The sequence below is a fragment of the Pseudophryne corroboree genome, chromosome 4, assembly GCF_028390025.1.
Source record: "Pseudophryne corroboree isolate aPseCor3 chromosome 4, aPseCor3.hap2, whole genome shotgun sequence".
In the NCBI taxonomy this organism is placed as follows: Eukaryota; Metazoa; Chordata; class Amphibia; order Anura; family Myobatrachidae; genus Pseudophryne; species Pseudophryne corroboree.
In genome coordinates, this window is record NC_086447.1 from 177054025 (window position 1) to 177073653 (window position 19629).

General features: G+C 49.2%; 1 protein-coding gene across 1 annotated transcript in view; it reads right to left on the bottom strand.

Annotated features, from left to right (window-relative positions):
• The window catches only part of UBXN7 (UBX domain protein 7), a 167035-nt gene extending 156883 nt beyond the window's left edge, over positions 1 to 10152 (bottom strand). Inside the window, exon 1 of the mRNA XM_063915573.1 lies at positions 10063 to 10152. The gene's annotated coding sequence lies outside the window, so the exon portion shown is untranslated. The remainder of the gene's footprint in view (positions 1 to 10062) is intronic.
• Between the last annotated feature and the right edge of the window lie 9477 nt (positions 10153 to 19629).

Consider the following 19629-nt stretch of genomic DNA (forward strand, 5'->3'; position numbering starts at 1 on the left):
GGGATCCCGGTCACTCTACGAAGAAAACGACACACACAAAAAAAAAATCCTCATGTCGACCTTTAGACCTGTCGACCTAGCACATGTCGACCTAGAAACCCTGTCGACCTTCCATCCATGTCGACCTAAACATTGTCGACCTAGACACTGTCGATTTGATGAACCACACCCAGCTACGCCTGGGCATACCTCCCAACATGACTCTCTCCAGGAGGGACAGAATGCCCTGCTCCTGGACTTTTCTCTTAATTTATAATCGCCATCACCTGTGCTGAAACACCTTTCTTATCCATTAACCTGTTCAACACAGGTGCCAGCAATCGTAGATTAAGCGAAAAGTCCAGTAGCAGGGCATTGTGTCCCTCCTGGAGAAGGCCATGTTGGGAGGTATGCGCCTGGGTGTGGTACTGCTCAGCCTTCCCCCAGTCATTACAATTTAAACAAGCTTTATTTAACCCTGTCTGTTAATAGGAATGCATCAATAGTATGAAACTAATACCCCTTTCACACCACAATTGGCGGGTCGCAACCGGGAGCCGTACACAGGTGCTTCCCGGGTGCAACCCACTTGAGCGCCTTTCACACTGCTGTCCCCAGCACTGCTAATTGCCAGGTTGGTGATGTCAGCGGTGACGCATGCGAAGGCAGCGCTTGGAGATCTGATGATCTCCAAGTGCCGCCCGTCAATGCAGTGGGAACAGGAAATGGTTTGCATGGACCCGGCAACCCGTTCACACCGCACAGCAACCAGGGTTGAATACGGCTTCAACCCAGTGACGCATGCAAAGGCAGCACTTGGAGATAAGATGATCTGCAAGCACCGCCCGTCAATACAGTGGGAACAGAAAATGGGTCACATGGACCCGGCAACCCATTCACACCGCATAGGGACCTGGGTTGAAGCCGTATTCAACCCTGGTCGCTACCAGGGTTGAAATACCAGGTCGGGCCCTTTCAGACCACACAGAAACCCGGGTTACAAGCTGGCGGTCTGAAAGGGGTATATGTAAAGCCATACCATCGATGGGTTCAACCATTGCCGTTTAACATATATGAGCTACAGATTCCCGAAAGCCAGCTGTCACGATCCGGGTATCTGGACGCCATTACTTACCCTTCAGATGCCTCCTAAGGCTGGCTCAGCGCTCCAGGACCGGATCCCATCTGTTATCCTGATGTTTACATTCCTGCATCCTCTCCTGTCTCTCTGAGACGCGGTCACAGTAAACGCCATATTACATCTGGCATGGCGTCTCCCGCGGCCTCCGCCGCCGTCCCTGAGTTTCTGCATACAAAGTGTCAGAGTGGCGATTACGTCAGCCGCGGCCTCCGCTGTGCCCGCGTGGTTTGGATGTGCATTCATCAGTCTGGCGTCTCCTGTCTCCTGTGGCCGGCGCCGCCATTGCTGCTTCAATTCTCACATGGATTACAAACCAAACTTCCCTCCAAGTGTCTGCATGGGCGCAGCCATCTTGGATTTTGTCATCTGATCATTTCCACCAATCTGCTGTATGTATTGTTGATTTGCATAATTGCCTAGCCATCCCCTTCCTTGCTGCAGGTATAAGTAAGCTGTGCCTGAGCAAGGAAGGCGTCAGTGCTTTGGTTGTCTAACCTAGTTCCAGTTTGTCTCTCTCCTGTGGTTGTCTTCCAGGTTCCAGCTCCTGTCTCCAGACTTCTGCTATAGAGACCCGCACCAGCATTCCATCTGCGGTGTAGCCTGACTCTCCGATCCATTCTGGACTCACCTGTTTCCAGCTACAACAATCACCTGCTTCCAGCCCAGCTTCCAGCAGTGTATAGCTTCTCTTAAAGGGCCGGTGTCCTTTTCTGCAGTTTACCACTCTCCACCGGTATTATTATTTCACCGCTCTCAAACTCCAAACTTCATTATTATTTCATCGCTCTCAAGTTCGTTTATTATTTAACTGGTTCCAGCCAGTATCCACTCCGTACCAACAACAGTCTGGTTCCAGCCAGTATCCACAGCAGCCGTTTTACCTTCAGCAGCCCAGCCTTTCCTGGAACATCAGCTGGTACGATCCTGGGTTCTCTCCATTGCTACAGTCAGGCCTGGTAAGGACTTTCCAACTAGAAGATTATAAGAACTGTCTCACACTACCAGTGCCTGTGGCCCTTGCCACCCTGTAGTACCCAGGAATTGTATTTATCCTCTGTTGACTTTTATGTTTCCTTTTACTGCTGCTGTGTTACGGAGTTTGTCATAATAAACATCATTGACTTTTATCCTGGTTGTCGTAGTTATTCTACATGTTACTTACATGTCTAGGGGTCTGATACAACCTCCCAGGTTCCGTTACATCTCAGCCCCTACAACTGAGGCTGCCTCCCGTCAGCTCAGGCCCTCAGTTGTGACAGTAAGCACTGACCAAATGAATCCAGCCGGAGACCAGGATCAAGCGGCCAGGCCGATGCAAGAACTGGCAGCCCGACTTGAACATCAGGAGGCTGCACAGGGCCACATCATCCGCTGTCTCCAGGATCTCTCTACACGGCTGGATGGGATTCAAACGACCCTCCGTGGACCTGGCACGTCCGGTGCGTCCACTACAGTGACACCAGCTGTAACCCCACCCACCTTACCCATTTCCAGTCCACATCTTCATCTTCCAACGCCAGCAAAATTTGATGGATCTCCAAGGTTCTGCAGGGGATTTCTCAATCAATGTGAAATCCACTTTGAGCTTCTACCTGGCAATTTCTTCAGTGACCGTACCAAAATTGCCTATATCATCTCCCTTCTCAGTGGCTCAGCCCTTGACTGGGCATCACCTTTATGGGAGAAGTCTGATCCCCTGCTATCCTCCTATACTGACTTTGTAGCTACATTCAGGCGCATCTTCGACGAGCCAGGCCGGATAACATCTGCTTCATCTGAGATTCTCCGTTTACGCCAGGGAACACGTACTGTGGGACAGTATCTTATACAGTTTAAAATCCTGGCATCCGAACTGGCATGGAACGACGAGGCCCTGTATGCTGCATTCTGGCATGGCTTATCAGAACGCATCAAGGATGAGTTAGCTACCAGAGACTTGCCCTCTAAGTTGGATGAGCTAATTTCTCTTTGCACGAAGGTTGATCTACGTTTCAGAGAGAGAGCAACTGAGCGAGGAAGATCATCTACTCCTAAATCTTCTGCTCCTCCTCCTCGTCAACCATCTCCATCCAAGGATGAGCCTATGCAAATTAGTCGTTCCCGTCTATCTCCCGCTGAGCGCCGAAGACGTCTCTCTGAGTCTCTCTGTCTCTACTGTGCAGCTTCGTCGCACACTATCAATGCCTGTCCCAAACGTCCGGGAAACTCCAGATCCTAGCTCGCCAAGGAGAGGGCCGGCTAGGAGTAATGATCTCCTCTCCATCTCCTCATGACTGTAACCTCCCAGTGTCGCTCCAAATTGCTCAACGTTACAGGAACGTCATTGCCCTCCTTGATTCCGGAGCAGCTGGGAATTTCATAACCGAAACTTATGTTAAACGGTGGTCCCTACCCACCGAGAGACTGTCCTCGTCCATCTCTTTGACTGCCGTGGATGGCAGCAAGATTTTTGACGCAGTCATTTCCTTAAGGACTCTTCCAGTTCGTCTGAGAGTGGGAGTTCTTCATTCTGAGTATATTTCTTTTTTAGTGATTCCAAGAGCCACACATCCAGTGGTTTTAGGCCTTCCATGGCTCCGTCTCCACAACCCATCAATTGACTGGACGACTACACAAATACTGGCATGGGGTCCCTCCTGTGCTGAGACTTGTTTAGCCAAAGTTCTTCCTGTTTGTTCTTCCTTCCCCAGGTCATCTGATGTTCCGCCTCCTCCATATCAAGACTTCACGGACGTGTTCAGTAAAGCCTCTGCTGATATCCTTCCTCCTCATAGAGAATGGGACTGCCCAATCGACCTCATTCCAGGGAAGGTTCCACCGCGAGGCCGAACTTATCCGTTGTCTCTGCCTGAGACACACTCCATGGAAGAGTACATCAAAGAGAACCTGGCGAAGGGTTTCATCCGACCATCTTCTTCTCCAGCCGGCGCAGGCTTCTTCTTCGTTAAGAAGAAAGACGGTGGTCTGCGTCTGTGCATCGACTACAGAGGTCTGAACGATATTACCGTCAAGAACCGATACCCTTTACCCCTGATTACCGAGCTCTTTGATAGAGTTAGTGGTGCAACTATTTTCACAAAGCTGGACTTGAGGGGTGCCTACAATCTCATCCGAATCCGTGAGGGTGACGAGTGGAAGACCGCCTTTAACACCCGTGACGGACATTATGAGTACCTCGTCATGCCCTTCGGATTGAGCAACGCTCCAGCAGTCTTCCAGCACTTCGTGAATGAGATTTTCAGGGACATCTTGTACCGCCATGTCGTGGTTTATCTTGACGACATCCTCATCTTTGCTAATAATCTCGAAGATCATCGTTTCTGGGTAAAAGAGGTTCTTTCCCGTCTCCGTGTCAATCACCTCTATTGTAAATTGGAGAAGTGTGTGTTTGAAGTTAAAACCATTCCGTTTCTAGGTTACATTGTGTCCGGTTCCGGACTAGAGATGGATCCTGAGAAACTCCAAGCAATCCAGAATTGGCCTATACCCTTAAGCCTCAAAGGGGTCCAGAGGTTCTTAGGGTTCGCCAATTATTATAGAAAATTTATACGAGACTTTTCCACCATCGTGGCGCCTATCACTGCATTAACCAAGAAAGGTGCTAATCCGTCCAAGTGGTCCGAGGAAGCTACACAGGCCTTTCACCTTCTGAAGCAACGGTTCATCTCTGCACCAGTTCTGAAACAGCCCGACACCGACTCTCCTTTTATCTTAGAGGTAGATGCCTCCTCCGTTGGAGTAGGAGCAGTGTTATCCCAGAGGGCCAAAGATGGACATCTACATCCTTGCAGTTTCTTCTCCCGGAAGTTCTCCCCAGCTGAGCGCAACTATGCCATTGGCGATCAGGAGTTGCTAGCCATCAAGCTCGCTCTGGAGGAGTGGAGATACCTGTTGGAGGGAGCTTCCCACTCAATCACCATACTTACCGACCACAAAAATCTTTTATATCTCAAAGGCGCACAATGTCTGAATCCTCGTCAGGCCAGATGGGCACTTTTCTTCTCTAGGTTTGACTTTAAACTCCAGTTCTGTCCGGGTTCTCAGAATCGTAAGGCCGATGCCCTTTCCCGCTCATGGGAGCAAGAAAATGAGTCCGAGTCTGCAGACAAGCATCCTATTATTAATCCGTTGGCATTCTCCACGGTAGGGATGGACTCTACGCCTCCACCAGGGAAAAGTTTTGTTAAGCCAGTTCTAAGGAAGAAGCTCATGCATTGGGCCCATGCTTCACGTTTTGCTGGACATACAGGCATTCAGAAAACCCTTGAATTTATTTCTAGGTCCTACTGGTGGCCAACTCTGAAGAAGGACGTTATGGAATTTATTGCCTCCTGCCCAAAGTGTGCCCAACACAAAGTCTCCCGCCAGTCGCCTGTGGGGCAACTGGTTCCATTATCTGTTCCCCGTCGACCTTGGACCCATTTGTCGATGGACTTTGTTTCCGATCTACCTATCTGCAACAAGTTTAATACCATCTGGGTGGTAGTTGACCGGTTCACCAAGATGGCACATTTCATCCCTCTCACCGGTCTTCCGTCAGCTTCCAAGTTGGCTCAAGTATTTATACAAGAGATCTTCCGACTTCACGGTCTTCCTGAAGAGATCATCTCGGATCGTGGAGTACAATTTGTAGCCAAATTTTGGCGAAGTTTGTGTCAAGCCCTCCAAGTCAAGTTAAAGTTTTCCACGGCTTACCATCCTCAGACCAATGGTCAAACCGAGAGGGTGAATCAGGACTTGGAGGCCTTCCTCCGTATATATGTGTCTTCCTCTCAAGATGACTGGGTTCAACTCCTTCCTTGGGCCGAGTTCAGCCACAACAATCAATACCATTCCTCATCTTCTTCTACACCATTCTTCATTAATTATGGATTCCACCCTAAAGTCCCAGAATTCCAACCGCTTCCCGCAACTTCTGTTCCAGCAGTGGATGTCACCTTGCGTCAGTTTTCAAATAACTGGAGGAACGTCCGCGCAGCCCTGCTTAAAGCCTCATTCAGGTATAAGAAGTTTGCCGATAGGAAGCGTAGAGCGGTTCCTGCTCTCAAGGTGGGTGATCGTGTGTGGCTGTCCACGAAGAATTTGAGGTTGAGAGTTCCCAGCATGAAATTTGCACCTCGCTACATCGGACCCTTCAAGATTGAACAAGTCATCAATCCTGTTGCCTATAGGTTACAGTTACCATCCTTCTTGAAAATACCCAGGACATTTCATGTTTCTTTGTTGAAACCGCTGATCCTGAATCGGTTTCATTCCGCACTTCCTCCAGCTCCCAAAGTTCAGACTCAACGGGGAGTCGAGTACGAGGTGGCCAAGATTTTGGACTCACGTTTCCGTTACGGTCAGTTACAATACCTCATTGACTGGAAGGGCTATGGTCCTGAAGAACGCTCTTGGACCAATGCCTCAGACGTCCATGCTCCTGCCTTGGTCCGAAATTTCCACGCAAAGTTTCCTTTAAAGCCTAAGAAGTGTCCTGGGGCCACTCCTAAAGGGGGGGGTGCTGTCACGATCTGGGTATCTGGACGCCATTACTTACCCTTCAGATGCCTCCTAAGGCTGGCTCAGCGCTCCAGGACCGGATCCCATCTGTTATCCTGATGTTTACATTCCTGCATCCTCTCCTGTCTCTCTGAGACGCGGTCACAGTAAACGCCATATTACATCTGGCATGGCGTCTCCCGCGGCCTCCGCCGCCGTCCCTGAGTTTCTGCATACAAAGTGTCAGAGTGGCGATTACGTCAGCCGCGGCCTCCGCTGTGCCCGCGTGGTTTGGATGTGCATTCATCAGTCTGGTGTCTCCTGTGGCCGGCGCCGCCATTGCTGCTTCAATTCTCACATGGATTACAAACCAAACTTCCCTCCAAGTGTCTGCATGGGCGCAGCCATCTTGGATTTTGTCATCTGATCATTTCCACCAATCTGCTGTCTGTATTGTTGATTTGCATAATTGCCTAGCCAACCCCTTCCTTGCTGCAGGTATAAGTAAGCTGTGCCTGAGCAAGGAAGGCGTCAGTGCTTTGGTTGTCTAACCTAGTTCCAGTTTGTCTCTCTCCTGTGGTTGTCTTCCAGGTTCCAGCTCCTTTCTCCAGACTTCTGCTATAGAGACCCGCACCAGCATTCCATCTGCGGTGTAGCCTGACTCTCCGATCCATTCTGGACTCACCTGTTTCCAGCTACAAGAATCACCTGCTTCCAGCCCAGCTTCCAGCAGTGTACAGCTTCTCTTAAAGGGCCGGTGTCCTTTCTGCAGTTTACCACTCTCCACCGGTATTATTATTTCACCGCTCTCAAACAATCACCTGCTTCCAGTCCAGCTTCCAGCAGTGTATAGCTTCTCTTAAAGGGATGGTGTCCTTTTCTGCAGTTTACCACTCTCCACCGGTATTATTATTTCACCGCTCTCAAACTCCAAACTTCATTATTATTTCATCGCTCTCAAGTTCGTTTATTATTTAACTGGTTCCAGCCAGTATCCACTCCGTACCAACAACAGTCTGGTTCCAGCCAGTATCCACAGCAGCCGTTTTACCTTCAGCAGCCCAGCCTTTCCTGGAACATCAGCTGGTACGATCCTGGGTTCTCTCCATTGCTACAGTCAGGCCTGGTAAGGACTTTCCAACTAGAAGATTATAAGAACTGTCTCACACTACCAGTGCCTGTGGCCCTTGCCACCCTGTAGTACCCAGGAATTGTATTTATCCTCTGTTGACTTTTATGTTTCCTTTTACTGCTGCTGTGTTACGGAGTTTGTCATAATAAACATCATTGACTTTTATCCTGGTTGTCGTGGTCACGCCTTCGGGCAGTTATTCTACATGTTACTTACATGTCTAGGGGTCTGATACAACCTCCCAGGTTCCGTTACATCTCAGCCCCTACAACTGAGGCTGCCTCCCGTCAGCTCAGGCCCTCAGTTGTGACACCAGCTTCTTTATACAGTGTGTACTACTGCTGAGGGAGGGACTGGGAGGAGCCAGGGGTTGGTTTGGAGCAGTAGCTTCCCTTCCAGCCACACGCCTGCCTCCCAACATGGCCCTCTCCAGGATGGACAGAATGCTCTCCTCCTGGACTTCCCTCTTAATTTGCGATTGCCATCACCTGTGCTGAAACACCTTTCTTATCACAATAGGTGCAGGCAATCATAAATTAAGAGAAAAGTCCAGAAGCAGAGAATTTTGTCCATCCTAGAGAGGGTCATGTTGGGAGGGATGCCCACGCCTGTCACGCTCATCGCTAAACTCCGGCCTCGGATTGGGCAGCGGCTATTGGGCTGCAGCCCCCTCACTGTTCCGCCCTGCGCTGCTTGGGCTTTCCCAGCTCCCCGGGATTGGCCAGCGCTGCTCCTTGTTAGCGACCAAGGGAGGCATGTCTGTGCCCACATGCAGGGAGATGTATCCCGCTGGCTAGCTGGCTGTAATAGTAATCACACTGGTACAGGCAATGGGGACATGGATGGGGGAGAGAAAGTGTCTGGGAATGCTCTGATCTCAGTTATCGCTATGTGAGCACCGGCTGCCAGCATCTCACATTACACTCATGTTAGCAGTATCACACTACTGATGATTACGATCATGTTGCGCCTGATGGTGCATCGATGGTGGAGTGACTGGATCCACCAGCGCAGTTGAGCATTGGTCCTTAGTGGGTGTCGTAGGGTTTGCTCAGTTCATCATCACATGGAAGCACATGAGGAGTGCTCAATCTGTTATTTGCATATTTTTATACTTGAGAATCTGTGAGAAATCGCAGCTGCGCATGATTTGCGTGCACCTCTGCACCAGGCCCCATGACTGGAACCTTCACTCAGACTGCACCCAACCCCCCCATTTCAGGTGAAGCCACAGCACTGCCAATATCTGACATTATTCTGTGGAAATATACACTGATAGTAGGCATAGAAGTGCACCTGGGTAAGATGCAGCTATATTACATCTTCCTGCTCCAGGACCATCTCCACCACAGAACAGCATCCACCACCACTACAAGAAGAAATGGGATGCAGTCAAAATGCTGGTGGTCGGGATCCTAACGTTGAGGAGACTGACACCGGAATCACGACAGCCGACATTTTGCGGTTATCTGGCATCCCGATAACCGCCCCTAATTCCCAATAGGGTGGTGGGTCCACGCCACCAACCGAGTGGAAATAGAACCTGTGGCGAGCAAAGCTTGCCACCGGGCCTGCAGCATGGCGATCGCAGTGAGCCCGCAAGGGGACTCGCTGCCAGTATTCCGGCGGACGGGATGCCGCTGCTGGTACACTGACATCATACCAGACCCAAAGAAATGATATGTAAGATAAAATCATTTTGAAAAGGTTTATTGTCTCACATCCATATAACGTGTGAAAGAAGTGAGGTGCACAAGGTGTGTGGCCAGATGTAACAGATGAATTACTGATGGCCGGAATGCCGGCCGTCAGTATACCGACAGCGGCATCCCAGCCACCATTATGCTGGCAGCGGGACGAGCGCTAGTAAGCCCCTTGTGGGAACGGTCGCCCGCTGCGCTCGCCACAGGATATACTCTACCTCTGTGTGTGTGATGGACACCCATAGAGGGAAAGTCACCTACCTCGCCGGCATTGTACCACTGTGCGGGATTCCGGCGGTATCTTAACTGCTTCCCAATGTAACACAGTTAACACAGGGTCAGGTTATTTAGTGCTGTACATTGACAGATGTGGGTATCTTTGAACTGCTACATACAGTAATAGAGGGGTCTAAGTATTATGCCTTGGACAGGGATAAAGTACCAGTCAGTCAGCTCCTAACTACCATGTTACAGGCTGTGTTTGAAAAATGACAGGAGCTGGCTGGTTGGTATTTCAACTCTCTCCAGAGCTTAAACACACAGCCCCCCAAGATCTCCAAATTAAAGTAACATCTTGCTAACTAAAGGATAGCTAATCTTACTATGTAAATGTTTTAATGTAATACCTCCAATAATTGAGATATATCAGCTGCTGCTCAACGTGCTTTTCTGCACAAGCAGAGAGGAGCCCTGTGATTGGTCAGCAGGAAGGCTGGCAACAACTGGTAGAAGAGAAAAGGCAGTTGGTAAGTGGCAGTTGGTCTGAGGAAAGTGTGGGAACAGTTCTGGCGGCCATCTTGTGAGGTGGAGACATCAGGGCTGAGTGACGACACTACAAGATTAATACAGGAGTCAGAGCACAAACCTTTACAGAGTAACATGACTTCCAGCAAAGCCATTGGGGTGTCTGTGGGAAGCAGAGCTGAGATAAAAGAAATAAGGCTCAGAGATCAGGACTGCCACCCACCCTCACTGCTGTATATTCCAGCTATACACTGTCTGCTACTCACACACACATTTTTATACTCCTGCAAGATACGCTGGTTTGGTACAGCAAGAGAGAATCTCGGGAGAATCTGACCAAGAATCTTGTATGCCTAAATTGTACTCAACGCAACCATTACATCTCACCAGGGACGAACTGGGGACACAATTCCGCCCTGGCATTTTGGTGGAGGGTGCACACGGGGCAGAGTGGGGTAACGGCGCACATGGGTGTGCCATGAGTCACTGGGTGTGGACTCGCAGCATGCCCCCATTTTTGTTAAAGCGCACACTACAGGCAAAGGGGGCGAGGACGCATGTACATGACACGCGAGGTGTGTGCCACGAGTCAGGGGGGCATGGACTCGCGGCACGTCCCTATATTCTTGGAGACACACACTTTGGTGAAGGGGAGAGGGGCGGCCAAACCAGAGGGCCGGTAGCTGCTCTGCACGCGGCCTTCCCTTAATTTTGTGGGACCGGACCAACAGACCATCGGCCATTTTGGCAAGATGGGCAGTCCGGCCCTGCACCTCACCCTCCCGGGGTACCACGTATCGTAATAAGTATTGGGATACATACAGGGATATTCAATTAGCCCCGAAGAGACATCGGGTGTAAAAACCCCTGACGTTTCTTCAGGTTTTGCTGTCGGGCTATTCGATTTGCTCGTCCGTTAAAAAGTGCATTTTCACCCAAAAACACACAGGTTCAGTGAAACCTGTGTGTTTTCGGGTGAAATAGCCCTGTTTTCGGATGAAAACAGGGCTGTTATCAGGGATTTTGATTCGCCTGCCGCAGGTAGGTGAAACAAAATCCCAGATAAGCCGCGGTATGCGCCAGCTTATCGGGGCTAATTAGATAGCCCCTCCCTGGCGATACTTTGCACCTAACAGTATGTGCGGGTAATTGAATATCCCTAATAGTATGGTTCCTACACACTGTGAGGTATGTAGATACATTTGAATTGCTATATACTAAAATATCAAAGTACAATAATATAAAATTTCTTGGTTTTCTTTTTAATAAATGTGTTATGTTATCTATAAGTAAAGGTGCAATTAACATGAGATATATATGCATTTGAATTGACTCAATTTGTGCAATTGATTAATACTTAAATTTAATACTTTAGATTCTTATACTTAGACTCAACTATTTTTAAATAGAAGACAATACATTTTCCTCATATTTAGGATGTTTAGAGGTGATTAAAGGGTCACATTCAAGGTAGTACAATTAACAGTGAATTCCTCTAACGTCCTAGTGGATGCTGGGGACTCCGAAAGGACCATGGGGAATAGCGGCTCCGCAGGAGACTGGGCACAAAAGTAAAAAGCTTTAGGACTAACTGGTGTGCACTGGCTCCTCCCCCTATGACCCTCCCCCAAGCCTCAGTTAGATTTTTGTGCCCGAACGAGACGGGTGCAGGCTAAGGGGCTCTCCTGAGCTGCTTAGTGTAAAAGTTTAAAGTAGGTTTTTTATTTTCAGTGAGACCTGCTGGCAACAGGCTCACTGCACCGAGGGACTAAGGGGAGAAGAAGCGAACTCACCTGCGTGCAGAGTGGATTGGGCTTCTTAGGCTACTGGACATTAGCTCCAGAGGGACGATCACAGGCCCAGCCATGGATGGGTCCCAGAGCCGCGCCGCCGTCCCTCTTACAGAGCCAGAAGACGGAAGAGGTCCGGAAAATCGGCGGCAGAAGACGTCCTGTCTTCAATAAGGTAGCGCACAGCACTGCAGCTGTGCGCCATTGCTCTCAGCACACTTCACACTCCGGTCACTGAGGGTGCAGGGCGCTGGGGGGGGGGCGCCCTGAGACGCAATAAAAACACCTTTTTGGCAAAAAATACATCACATATAGCTCCTGGGCTATATGGATGTATTTAACCCCTGCCTATTTTTACATTAAAAAAAGCGGGAGAAAGGCCGCCAAAAAAGGGGCGGAGCCTATCTCCTCAGCACACTGGCGCCATTTTTTCCTCACAGCTCCGTTGGAGGAAGGCTCCCTGACTCTCCCCTGCAGTCCTGCACTACAGAAACAGGGTAAAACAAGAGAGGGGGGGCACTAAATTGGCATATAAATATATACAGCAGCTATATTAGGGAAAAACACTTATATAAGGTTATCCCTGTATATATATAGCGCTCTGGTGTGTGCTGGCAAACTCTCCCTCTGTCTCCCCAAAGGGCTAGTGGGGTCCTGTCCTCTATCAGAGCATTCCCTGTGTGTGTGCTGTGTGTCGGTACGTTGTGTCGACATGTATGAGGAGGAAAATGGTGTGGAGGCGGAGCAATTGCCTGTGTTAGTGATGTCACCCCCTAGGGAGTCGACACCTGACTGGATGGTCTTATGGAAAGAATTACGTGATAGTGTCAGCACTTTACAAAAGACTGTTGACGACATGAGACAGCCGGCAAATCAGTTAATACCTGTACAGGCGTCTCAAACACCGTCAGGGGCTCTAAAGCGCCCGTTACCTCAGGTCGATACAGACACGGACACGGACACTGACTCCAGTGTCGACGGTGAGGAAACAAACGTATTTTCCAGTAGGGCCACACGTTACATGATCACGGCAATGAAGGAGGTTTTGAACATTTCTGACACTACAAGTACCACAAAAAAGGGTATTATGTGGGGTGTGAAAAAACTACCTGTAGTTTTTCCCGAATCAGATGAATTAAATGAGGTGTGTGATGAAGCGTGGGTTTCCCCCGATAAAAAACTGCTAATTTCTAAAAAGTTATTGGCATTATACCCTTTCCTGCCAGAGGTTAGGGCGCGTTGGGAAACACCCCCTAGCGTAGATAAGGCGCTCACACGCTTATCAAAACAAGTGGCGTTACCGTCCCCTGATACGGCCGCCCTCAAGGAACCAGCTGATAGGAAGCTGGAAAATATCCTTAAAAGTATATACACACATACTGGTATTATACTGCGACCAGCAATCGCCTCAGCCTGGATGTGCAGTGCTGGGGTGGCTTGGTCGGATTCCCTGACTGAAAATATTGATACCCTGGACAGGGACAATATATTATTGACTATAGAGCATTTAAAGGATGCATTTCTATATATGCGAGATGCACAGAGGGATATTTGCACTCTGGCATCAAGAGTAAGTGCGATGTCCATTTCTGCCAGAAGAGGGTTATGGACGCGACAGTGGTCAGGGGATGCGGATTCCAAACGGCATATGGAAGTATTGCCGTATAAAGGGGAGGAGTTATTTGGGGTCGGTCTATCGGACCTGGTGGCCACGGCAACGGCTGGAAAATCCACCTTTTTACCCCAAGTCACCTCGCAGCAGAAAAAGATACCGTCTTTTCAGGCTCAGTCCTTTCGTCCCCATAAGGGCAAGCGGGCAAAAGGCCACTCATATCTGCCCCGGGGCAGAGGAAGGGGAAAAAGACTGCAGCAGACAGCCTCTTCCCACGAACAGAAGCCCTCCCCCGCTTCTGCCAAGTCCTCAGCATGACGCTGGGGCCTTACAAGCGGACTCAGGCACGGTGGGGGCCCGTCTCAAGAATTTCAGCGCGCAGTGGGCTCACTCGCAAGTGGACCCCTGGATCCTGCAGGTAGTATCTCAGGGGTACAAATTGGAATTCGAGACGTCTCCCCCTCGCCGGTTCCTGAAGTCTGCTTTACCAACGTCTCCCCCCGACAGGGAGGCGGTATTGGAAGCCATTCACAAGCTGTATTCCCAGCAGGTGATAATCAAGGTACCCCTCCTACAACAGGGAAAGGGGTATTATTCCACGCTGTTTGTGGTACCGAAGCCGGACGGCTCGGTGAGACCCATTTTAAATCTGAAATCCTTGAACACTTACATAAAAAGGTTCAAGTTCAAGATGGAGTCACTCAGAGCAGTGATAGCGAACCTGGAAGAAGGGGACTATATGGTGTCTCTGGACATCAAGGATGCTTACCTCCATGTCCCAATTTGCCCTTCTCACCAAGGGTACCTCAGGTTTGTGGTACAGAACTGTCACTATCAGTTTCAGACGCTGCCGTTTGGATTGTCCACGGCACCCCGGGTCTTTACCAAGGTAATGGCCGAAATGATGATTCTTCTTCGAAGAAAAGGCGTCTTAATTATCCCTTACTTGGACGATCTCCTGATAAGGGCAAGGTCCAGAGAACAGTTAGAGGTCGGAGTAGCACTATCTCAAGTAGTACTACGACAGCACGGATGGATTCTAAATATTCCAAAATCGCAGCTGATTCCGACGACACGTCTGCTGTTCCTAGGGATGATTCTGGACACAGTACAGAAAAAGGTGTTTCTCCCGGAGGAGAAAGCCAAGGAGTTATCCAACCTAGTCAGGAACCTCCTAAGACCAGGCCAAGTGTCAGTACATCAATGCACAAGGGTCCTGGGAAAGATGGTGGCTTCTTACGAAGCGATTCCATTCGGCAGATTCCACGCAAGAACTTTTCAGTGGGATCTGCTGGACAAATGGTCCGGATCGCATCTTCAAATGCATCAGCGGATAACCCTGTCTCCAAGGACAAGGGTGTCTCTCCTGTGGTGGTTACAGAGTGCTCATCTCCTAGAGGGCCGCAGATTCGGCATTCAGGATTGGGTCCTGGTGACCACGGATGCCAGCCTGAGAGGCTGGGGAGCAGTCACACAGGGAAGAAATTTCCAGGGCTTGTGGTCAAGCATGGAAACGTCACTTCACATAAATATCCTGGAACTAAGGGCCATTTACAATGCCCTAAGTCAGGCAAGACCTCTGCTTCAGGGTCAGCCGGTGTTGATCCAGTCGGACAACATCACGGCAGTCGCCCACGTAAACAGACAGGGCGGCACAAGAAGCAGGAGGGCAATGATGGAAGTGGCAAGGATTCTTCGCTGGGCGGAGAATCATGTGATAGCACTGTCAGCAGTGTTCATTCCGGGAGTGGACAACTGGGAAGCAGACTTCCTCAGCAGACACGATCTTCACCCGGGGGAGTGGGGACTTCACCCAGAAGTCTTCCACATGATTGTGAACCGTTGGGAAAAACCAAAGGTGGACATGATGGCGTCCCGCCTCAACAAAAAACTGGACAGATATTGCGCCAGGTCAAGGGACCCTCAGGCAATAGCTGTGGATGCTCTGGTAACACCGTGGGTGTACCAGTCAGTGTATGTGTTCCCTCCTCTTCCTCTCATACCAAAAGTACTGAGAATCATAAGAAGGAGAGGAGTAAAGACTATACTCGTGGCTCCGGATTGGCCAAGAAGAACTTGGTACCCGGAAAATCAAGAGATGCTCACGGAAGACCCGTGGCCTCTACCTCTAAGAAAGGACCTGCTCCAGCAGGGACCATGTCTGTTCCAAGACTTACCGCGGCTGCGTTTGACGGCATGGCAGTTGAATGCCGGATCCTGAAGGAAAAAGGCATTCCGGATGAAGTCATCCCTACCCTGATCAAAGCCAGGAAGGATGTAACCGTACAACATTATCACCGTATTTGGCGTAAATATGTTGCGTGGTGCGAGGCCAGGAAGGCCCCTACAGAGGAATTTCAACTAGGTCGTTTCCTGCATTTCCTGCAAACAGGACTGTCTATGGGCCTCAAATTAGGGTCCATTAAGGTTCAAATTTCGGCCCTGTCAATATTCTTCCAAAAAGAACTGGCTTCTGTTCCTGAAGTTCAGACGTTTGTCAAGGGAGTACTGCATATACAGCCTCCTTTTGTGCCTCCAGTGGCACCTTGGGATCTCAGTGTAGTTTTGGGATTCCTAAAATCACATTGGTTTGAACCACTCACCACTGTGGACTTAAAATATCTCACATGGAAAGTGGTAATGCTGTTAGCCCTGGCTTCAGCCAGGCGTGTCTCAGAATTGGCGGCTTTATCCTATAAAAGCCCTTACCTAATTTTTCATACGGACAGGGCAGAATTGAGGACTCGTCCTCAATTTCTCCCTAAGGTGGTTTCAGCTTTTCACTTAAACCAGCCTATTGTGGTGCCTGCGGCTACTAGGGACTTGGAGGATTCCAAGTTGCTGGACGTAGTCAGGGCCCTGAAAATATATGTTTCCAGGACGGCTGGAGTCAGAAAATCTGATTCGCTGTTTATCCTGTATGCACACAACAAGCTGGGTGCTCCTGCTTCTAAGCAGACGATTGCTCGTTGGATTTCTAGTACAATTCAGCTTGCACATTCTGTGGCAGGCCTGCCACAGCCAAAATCTGTAAAAGCCCATTCCACACGGAAAGTGGGCTCATCTTGGGCGGCTGCCCGAGGGGTCTCGGCTTTACAACTTTGCCGAGCAGCTTCTTGGTCAGGGGCAAATACGTTTGCTAAATTCTACAAATTTGATACCCTGGCTGAGGAGGACCTGGAGTTCTCTCATTCGGTGCTGCAGAGTCATCCGCACTCTCCCGCCCGTTTGGGAGCTTTGGTATAATCCCCATGGTCCTTTCGGAGTCCCCAGCATCCACTAGGACGTTAGAGAAAATAAGAATTTACTTACCGATAATTCTATTTCTCATAGTCCGTAGTGGATGCTGGGCGCCCATCCCAAGTGCGGATTGTCTGCATTACTTGTACATAGTTATTGTTACAAAATCGGGTTATTGTTGTTGTGAGCCATCTTTTCAGAGGCTCCTTCTGTTATCATGCTGTTAACTGGGTTCAGATCACAAGTTGTACGGTGTGATTGGTGTGGCTGGTATGAGTCTTACCCGGGATTCAAAATCCTTCCTTATTGTGTACGCTCGTCCGGGCACAGTATCCTAACTGAGGCTTGGGGGAGGGTCATAGGGGGAGGAGCCAGTGCACACCAGGTAGTCCTAAAGCTTTTTACTTTTGTGCCCAGTCTCCTGCGGAGCCGCTATTCCCCATGGTCCTTTCGGAGTCCCCAGCATCCACTACGGACTATGAGAAATAGAATTATCGGTAAGTAAATTCTTATTTTTTCACCAAACGATCAGTCTAGCAAATACTGTATCAAGGGGAAAGGGGGCATTGAGATTTTCAATTCAGTTTTTCACTTAGCCCTCTTTCCTCCCATTATTTTCAATATTCCGCAAGGGCATTTTATTATCTTATATGTATATTTTCAATTAAAATGAATTAAGAATATTTTATTCTCAGTTTTATATGTTGTTAGTTGTCACCTTCAAAACAGATAATAGAATTTTTCTACGAGGTGTAATGAGTATTTTTCTCAATAGAAACTTCTGCTTACAATAGAAATCTATTTTCAATGTATTACAGGTTGAGTATCCCTTCCAAAATGCTTGGGACCAGAAGTATTTTGGATATCGGATTTTTCCGTATTTTGGAATAATTGCATACCATAATGAGATATCATGGCGATGGGACCCAGGTCTAAGCACAGAATGCATTTATGTTTCATATACACCTTATACACACAGCAGGAAGGTCATTTTAGCCAATATTTTAATAACTTTGTGCATTAAAAAAAGTGTGTGTACATTCACACAATTCATTTATGTTTCATATACACCTTATACACACAGCCTGAAGGTTATTTAATACAATTTCTCATTCGTCCTAGAGGATGGTGGGGACTCCAAAAGGACCATGGGGTATAAACGCGATCCGCAGGAGACATAGGCACTTTAAGACTTTAAATGGGTGTGAACTGGCTCCTCCCTCTATGCCCCTCCTCCAGACCTCAGTTAGATTCTGTGCCCAGAGAGACTGGACACACACTAGGGGAGCTCTACAGAGTTTCTCTAGAAAATACTTTTGTTAGGTTTATTATTTTCAGGGAGCACTGCTGGCAACAGGCTCCCTGCATCGTGGGACTGAGGGGAGAGAAGCAGACCTACTTCTGTGAGTTTAAAGGCTCTGCTTCTTAGGCTACTGGACACCATTAGCTCCAGAGGGTCCGATCACTTGGTGCGCCTAGCTGCTCGTTCCCGGAGCCGTGCTGCCGTCCCCCTCACAGAGCCTGAAGAGAGAAGCCGGGTAAGTAGCAGAAGCAAGAAGACTTCAGAGGCGTCAGATTACTTCTGATCTTCTGAGGTACCGCGCTGCGCGCCATTGCACCCACACACCAGCGACACTATATGGGTGCAGGGTGGGCGCCCTGGGCAGCAATTAAACCTAATTTTGGGCACTGGCATGACAGTATTCAGTGCATAGGCACTGTATACAGACCCCCGCCAGTATAAATAAACGCGGGACAGAAGCGCGCCATGTAGGGGGCGGTGCTTCATCCTCCAGCTCTAATCAGCGCCATTTTCTCTCCACAGCAAGATGCAGAGACGCTGGTCCTGGCCCTTCACTTCTGTATTAAGTAACAGGGTGCAAAAGCAGGGGGGGGGGGGGCACAGCATATTTGGTGTTGTATTGATTTACATATAAAAGCGCTGCTAGGTCTGGGGTTGTAAATTCTTTCAGACTGGGTGCAGCGCTGGGTGTGAGCTGGCAAACTCCCTTTCTGTCTCTCTGAAGGGCCTTACTGTGGGTCTGTCCCCTATAGCTCAGTGTGATTGTGGGTGTCGGTACACGTGTGTCGACATGTCTGAGGCTGGATGCTCTTCCCAGGAGGAGGCTGGTGCAGGGGCAGAACAGACTGTGGGAGTGACTCCGTCGGCACCACCGACTGCTGATTGGGTGGATATGTGGAATGTTTTAAATGCAAGTGTGGCTTTGTTGCATAAGAGATAAGACAAATCTGAGTCTCAGAACCAAGCATGGAGACAATCCATGGGAGATGTGTTGTCACAAACTCCGACTTCAGGGTCACAGAAACGTACGTTTACCCGGATAGCAGATACAGATACAGACACGGATTCGGCCTCCAGTGTCGACTATAATGATGCCAAGTTGAATCCCAAACTGGCTAAGAGCATTCAGTACATGATTGTGGCTATAAAGGATGTGTTACATATCACTGAGGACCCAGCTGTCCCTGAGACGAGGGTCTGTATGTTTAAAGGAAAGAAACCTGAGGTAACGTTTCCTCCCTCTCATGAACTTAACACTCTTTTTGTAAAGGCTTGGGAAGCTCCTGACAAAAAGTGGCTGATTCCCAGGAGAATTTCTATGGCATACCCGTTTCCCTCTGAGGATAGGTTAGGGTGGGAGTCATCTCCCACGGTGGACACAGCTCTGACGCGATTGTCCAAGAAGGTGGCGCTACCGTCCCCTGACACGGCAGCCCTTAAAGATCCTGCAGATCGTAAACAGGAAACTACTTTGAAATCTATTTATGTCACTACGGGTACGCTG